We start from the raw sequence: 7,429 nt of genomic DNA, 5'->3' as shown, positions 1-7,429 counted from the left end.
CACTGCAAGGCTCCCACTGCAAGTATGTCAGAAACTATTGTCCCTTTGTTGCCCCTTGTACGGAGTTTGGAGCACTCTCCAGCCCAATTGCGTTGGCTTATCAGAACAATCTGCCCTTGCCCCAGTGGGCATCTGCATCTTCAATTTTTTCGACTACTGGCTAACCCCAACTGTGTTGGCACATTATCTGCCTAGAGTAGTTGGTGGTACTGCTGGCCCTGCAGAGGTTTCGACCACTGGTCCAGGGCAAGCACATGTTGGTCCGGACGGGAAACATGGCAACGGAGGCTTATATAAATATCCATGGCGGGATACATCGCAACATGTCGCATGTCACAACTCACCTGCCATCTCTTCTTTTAGAGACTCCATCCCCAGGTGGTTCAGCTAATCTGGAGTAAATTCAGTGAAGCACAGGTAGAACTGTTTGCTTCCCAAGAATCCTCCCATTGCCCACTATGGTTATCCTTGTCCAAGTCTCTGCTCGGCATTGGATGGGCTGCAAATATCTACGCAAATATGCATTTCCCCCCAGTGAGCTTAATTCCACAGACACTGTGCAAATTCAGGAAAGGACAGAGAGCATGTCCTGTTAGTTGCACCATACTGGCCCACCCTTGGACTTGGTTCTCGGAGCTCACACTCCTTTACCAATAATGCTAATGGCACAAATGACACATTTCACCTTCAAAATGTGTATTAACATGATTTTTTATATAAAAAAATTTAGTACTATTGTCAGAGCCATCGCTGTGTGGGCAGTGATAGAAAATGTGGTATGGTTGGATGACAGGAGTTTGAGTCCCAGCTTCCATGATTTCTTGGCTGTCCTCCTACGGTCCCAATCTAAATAAAGGCAAAAAAAAAAAAAAAAAAAAAAAAAAAAAAAAAAAATATATATATATATATATATATATATATATATATATATATATATATATATATAGCTTTAAAGAAAAATGTACTATAAAACAAGACTGACAATGAAGTGTAAATTTTAAAAATATTTTCATTACTGAAGATAAATATTAACTGAAATAGTTTTTTTCTGCTAGTTGACAAGACAACTCACAACATCACTGACTTGATGTAATTATAAAAAATTAGTTGAATCTTGTGTAACTTACAATAAAAGTTGAAAAATACTTAACTTATTTTGATGAGTTATGGGATAATATAAAAACATATGATGTCATGACTTTCATAATCATTTCATTTTTTATAGTGTAAAATTCAAAAATGGCCATGCAAAAAAATCAAGATAGGTGTATTATATATAGTATAAAATATATATAAAAATAAATATATATATATATATATAATGAGTTGAGTTGTTTTGTTTTTGTTTTTTGTATAACAGTATATCAATTCAAAGAAATGACACTGGATCATATCCACACATTTGTTCTATTCTCAATACTTTACTCCTGGACTTTCTGTCCTTTTCTTGTTTCTGTTTTTGTCACTTCACTCTCTCTCTCTCTCTCTCTCTCTCTCTCTCTCTCTCTCTCTCTCTTTCTCTCACACACACACACTTCCAGCTGAGTGTACACAGAATGGTACAGTAGGGCGTCCCATGCCTCACTCCCTCATCCCTCTCCCACACTCCCTCTGCTCCTCCTCATCCAGCGCTGGAGCCAGACTGCCCTTCAGGCATTTTATGATTTAACTGCAGGGATAGATGACGGTAATGAAGACGGCTCCTCACCGTCTGCCCCTCATGGGGTAACATCAGGTGAGGAAATGAACACACATCATTGTCTATTAAAGTTGATGTCTTTAAAGGAGTAGTTCTCACAAAATGTAAATTCTGTCATCATTTACTCACCCTTATGTTAAACCCAGTATGAATTTATTTTTGCTGTGAAGAACAAAGACTTTATATACAGAAAGATGGTCCACTCATATTACTATGAATGGGAGAAAGTGCAACGTGCAATATGGCCCTTATAAGTCCACAATATCAGTCCTGCCTTCTAAATAAAAGAGGCAATCACAGATTGGTAAAGTCATAGCATCACTGCAGCTGCTGTTAGAAGATCCGGTTCCTATAGAAACAGTCAGTGTTCGTAGATGTGTGTATTAACAACTGTAACACAGTTCGTAAGTATGGGAAGAAGGAGGCGGGAACCGGCGAACGTTCAACAAAACTTTAACTTAAATTAAACAAATACAAAATGAAAGTAATGCCGGCAGACCCTCGCGGACGTCTGCCGGCCACACAAACATAATAAAACATCAAATAAAGTCCAGGCCTGGTCCTCTCTTGTCCTTCACTGTCGTCGCTCCTCCTTTTATGCTTCCAGAGCTCCTCCGTGAGAGACTCAAGATCGGTGCGCCTCCCAGGTGGAGCTCATTAACTCTCGCGCCGTTCCCTCACGGCTCTCGGCCGCCCTGGTTGCCAAATACCCCCATCACCCCTCGCAGGCAGGGGGTACTCCCGCGACTGCGCTTACTCCCCCCAGGGGGCCTGTCTCGGCGGCCGCAGCACCTGGGGGTAAGGACAGACGAGATGAGAGAAAGGAGACGGAAGCAAGGGGAGCGACAGGACGAGAGAGGGGAGAGAGGAAAAAGAAAGAAAAAAATTCTGGGTCCAGTTCCCAGACACACTGCCACTCGGTCCTCAGCCTGCCGAGAGGCTCTTCCTCGCAGTGCCATGCAATGGCACTGGACGCTCGGTAGACGGCCTGATCCTCGACCGCCTCCTGGCGGCCAGCGATGGCTCCTCCGGTTGAGGGCAGCTGGCAGCGAGTCCGCCGTCCCCTGCTCCTCCCCTTCATGGCGGACGGTAGCAGGCTCCGGCCCACGGCAGACGACGGCACTCCTCTGCTCCCTCCAGGATGGCAGCCACCCCACCTCGTCCCAGGAGCACGGCATCCGGGTCTCCGTCCCACTTTTCACAAGGCTCCAGTACCACCGCCTCGGGCAGCCTCTCGCGGTCTTCACTCCCGTGCTGCCCGAACTCCGCAGCACCACGATCCCCCTCTGCAGCGAGGGCTCGCCAACAGCATGTCCCTCCTTCCTCCCGGGTTTCGGCACCAACGTAACACAGTTCGTAAGTATGGGAAGAAGGAGGCGGGAACCGGCGAATGTTCAACAAAACTTTAACTCAAACAAATACAAAACTAAAGTAATGCCGTCAGACCCTCACGGATGTCTGCCAGCCACACAAACATAATAAAACATAAAATAAAGTCCAGGCCTGGTCCTCTCTCATCCTTCACTGTCGTCGCTCCTCCTTTTATGCTTCCGAAGCTCCTCCGTGAGAGACTCAAGGCCGGTGCGCCTCCCAGGTGGAGCTCATTAACTCTCGCGCCACCGGCCTCGCGCCGTTCCCTCACGGCTCTCGCCCGCCCTGGTCGCCACAACAACATAATAACAAAATAGTGGATGCCACCTTATTGGGACATTACTTGTCCCTGTCCCTAAAGCCCTCCACTACAACTACCCTTAACCCTACCCAATAAACACTTCATTAAATACCCATTAGGGACTTCATTTCCACTTTTCTAATATTTTCTTCATTTTAATTTAATATTAATGCATCTTCAAACTGATATGCGATGGGAAATGGATGAAATAAATGAGTTCGGAAAAAGACTCTCCATAAGAAAAATCGCAAAACAACACACACACTGATCGTTATTAAGAACCAGAACCAAAGTGGCATCAGCCTCCTCTGATACAAGGATCATATTTTAGAACGGTGTTACATTTGCATTGGTGGAAGAATGCAGACGTTCCAGAACTGTTCACGGAAATGAAAATAATTTGGTTCCAGTATTTCTGAAAAAATGGTTTCCCAACCCAACTTGGATGACGTGTCATATTTACATTCCAGAAACTCCCAGTGACCATTTCCCAAATCACATAACTGCCTCATTTTCCCATGGTGCAATTACCCTCAGTAAATGGTGTTGTTATAAGGTACCTCCTCACCCTGCCTTTGAGGTTTCCACCTTTCTCTAAATTGTGCTTTGTCCACTTAGATGATAATCTGCTTCACAGCACATGTGTCAGATGGAAGGAATGCTAATCTGGAAGAGGTGCAGAGCTTGGACTTTTTGGCAGCCAGTTTCCACTCTGCACTTACTTTCCATGTGGTGCCGCTCCAGAGGCTCCGGGCAGGAGAAGCCTGTTTGGGGAACAGAGGTGTTGACGGATCCCAGATCGCCCCTTTGTCCACGCCCCCCATCTGAGGGTCATGGCTCTGATGGACAACTGACCTTAACTTCTGTACCAATACAGGATCCAGATCTGTAGTTCAGATGAAGGGTAAAACAATCACACTGTTTTCCCAAAGTCAGAGCTTTGAAACCCAAACTGTATTTTATTCAAATAACCTATCAGAGTGAATAATCAAGCCTTTCCCCTCTCTCTTTAGTCTGGAATGGAGGATCACAATTTCTGAATGAAGATGTTAAAAGTGTGAGACCCAGGTTTCCTGATCTTCACCTGTCAACAGATTTTACCCCAGAGAATTATTTGTTCTCTAAAAGACCTGAATGGTAAATTTATCAGACACTTAGGCTTAAACTGTGGAAGAATATTTGATTAGCATCAACAATACATGATTTTAAATCTAAGCATAAATCAAGAGACTATGGCCTGGTTTCACTTAGACTAAGCCAGTATTTGGCCTTAGTTCAATTAGGATATTTAAGTAGCTTTAATAAACATACCCTAGAAAAAACATTACTGGTGTGCATCTTGAGACAAAACAATGGCACTGACATATTTTAAGATCTGTCAGTACAAGTTGCTTTCAGTTAGAACGGCTCAAACATGCATTTTACTCTAGGACTAGCTTAAGCCTTGTCTGTGAAACCAGAGGAATGTCTAGTATCTTTGTATTATGTGTGTGTCTGTGTGTATGTTTTAATCTTGTAATGCTTATCTTTCTGCACTATTTTATGTTTTATCTTGTTAGATGTTTATTCTTCTTTGCAGTACAGCATTTTGGTCAGCATCTGCTGTTATTGGTGCTTTATAAATAACATTCTGCAGAATCTGCTCTGGCTGTGCACATTCATGTGTTTTGGAGGTGTGGCTTAGGGGATGCTCTAAAGGGAGGGTTGGATCTTATGCTTTCAAAGCTAGCTAGCTATTGCTAGCCTCTCCGAAGTTGCCTACTCTACATTAAATGTTTTTTTTCTAAAAATCATAGATTTTTGTACGATTCACATTGTATGAATTCATACAAAATCGCCACCTTGAAAAATAGTTACATTTCCCAAGAGATTAGGTTGTTTTTACCACAAGTAGCAGTGTAGCATGACAAAACGCTACATCGTTGATTTTGTCTCATTGTTTTGGACAAGCAGTTTTATAGACAAGTGTGCAGAGAGTTCTTTGGAATCAATGAATCAGTTTGACCTGAATCAATTGTTTTGGATAGTTCCATAACTAATAATATTAGCAATAACAATTCGAGGTCCTGCATTCTTGGTCTTATTATAATATACAGAGATGTCCTGTGTTTTGTTTGTTTTGTTTTTTAATCTTGAATAAAAATATCTTCCCCTCCCTCTTGCAGCGACATCTCTTCTCTGATGACGTGTTTACTGGCGCGAGGGCGGGGCAACCTGTCATTCACATGAGATCCACCAATAGAAAACCACAATCATCCAATTCCCCATGGACCAAATCAAGCCCCTCCCTACATTTGTTCTTATTCCAGAAGCCGTTTCACTTAGATATACAGCACAATAGGGAAGAAAAGACTATCGCAAATTCCATTTCATGCCAACTTTAAGCCCTGCCCATCCCCAATTTTTCCCCAGTACCGAAATGCAACAACTAAAGACATATGCACAACAATAACAAACGCTTATGCATGACATCACAACTTGTGGGCGAATCTTTTTGAATGCTTTTCATCAGTTAACCGTGTCAGTGATAGAAATCACCAAATTGTAATTAGGCTCATCACTACACCAAATAATTATAAATTGAACAAAACCTCACAATTTACATAATTTTCAGTATCACCACATAACAAATTAATAATTCATTATTCGACTACTAAAAGTATATCCAACTTTACCCGCACACATACTGTAGACTCGTGTTAAGCAGTATATGCTCAGCTGCGTGATTGTTTATATTGTTGCAAAATGTAAACTGTATTATCGCACATCTCTATGTATAAAGTTGTATATACTGTATATATTATATCCAACTTTCTCCACTCACGTAGGACAATACTGTATATACTATGTGGCAAATCTCAACTCCTTGATTGCTTGTATCATTGAAAAATGTAAACAATATTATTGCCCAGCAATATATTAAAAGTTGGATAAATAGTGCATCCTAATTTACCTGCATGTATACAGTATGCTCACGTAGAGCAATATATACTATAGAGCAAATCTCAACTGTTTGATTTTTTTTAAAGTCTAGCTCAAAATGTATCTATATTATCGCCCAGCTCTTTAAACTTTATCCTTTATCACTTAAAACCTGTACATTCAAAATGTAAACTATGTAATCTGCCAGCTCTAATCTGCTAAATGTGACCATAAGGCATGAAGATATTAAGATCTTTGCTCCAGGTTAACCCATGATTTATTTTGAGAGGCATAAGCAAAACAAAGCAATGCTGCTTTTTACACAACATTCATAATTACCCATCATACATTGTGATACAGCCTGCTTAGTTGGTCCAATGGGACAGATTGCTTTATCACCACAAGCGGGATGAGACCACCTCACTCAGGGGTTTGGATTCAAGTGCGATTTCCATTTCCATATATGCCTGAAAGAACCATACTAAGGAAGAAAACATTCCAGGTTCTGAAACAAGCACTCCAAATGAGCCAGGTGTGAAAACACCCTAAGATATTATAAACATTAAAATCATGATATTCTGTAAAGCAGCTTTGAAACAAGGTGTATTGTAAAATGTATACAAATAAATTTGACTTGACAAATTCATGCATTCATGTGAAAGTATGGGGGAAACAGGTCCTTCAACTCATAATTATTATACCTGACATTCTGTTCCCATACCCCAAATTATTCTTCCCGTGATCCCATTCACTCCAAACCCCCAGTGCTGACTTTGCCCTCCTATTATGGCTCCATTTTTACGCTATTAGAGTCTTGAGTGCCGACGCAGCAGAGCTGTACGATGTTCCTGGGACTTCCCACATTCAAGGCAGCACAGTGTAGTCATAACTGGCACAAGAAGGCCACCCCTGAGCTCAAAGACATCTATGTTTTTAATTGTCAATCTCTGTTTGTCAGTGGGCTCTCAGGGCCTCTCAAAATGATGCAGTGGGAGTTCCCATAGGGTGTGTTATAGAGTGCAGTATATGCACATGATGAAAACATATTACCTCCTGTTTTTTCATGGGCATTTGAGAACTACCAAATGTGGACCTCCACAATGACTTATCTCCCTATACGAGCGCCCACCACCTCT

General features: G+C 41.8%; 1 long non-coding RNA gene across 2 annotated transcripts; it reads left to right on the top strand.

Moving 5' to 3' along the window:
* Nucleotides 1-972: 972 nt before the first annotated feature.
* Nucleotides 973-7,139, top strand: LOC125244211. Of its 2 annotated transcripts, none has more exons than XR_007179251.1 (3): nt 973-1,735; nt 3,990-4,275; nt 4,385-4,716. It is a non-coding gene; the product is annotated as an uncharacterized LOC125244211 (long non-coding RNA). The 2 variants fall into 2 exon arrangements; XR_007179250.1 differs by lacking the exon at nt 973-1,735 and adding an exon at nt 5,537-7,139 and having other exon boundaries at nt 2,699-4,275; nt 4,385-4,508.
* Nucleotides 7,140-7,429: the final 290 nt, after the last annotated feature.

This window comes from Megalobrama amblycephala, linkage group LG13, assembly GCF_018812025.1.
Source record: "Megalobrama amblycephala isolate DHTTF-2021 linkage group LG13, ASM1881202v1, whole genome shotgun sequence".
NCBI lineage: Eukaryota > Metazoa > Chordata > Actinopteri > Cypriniformes > Xenocyprididae > Megalobrama > Megalobrama amblycephala.
The sequence above is the reverse complement of the archived record's forward strand: the minus strand, read 5'-3'. Positions and strand labels throughout refer to the sequence as shown.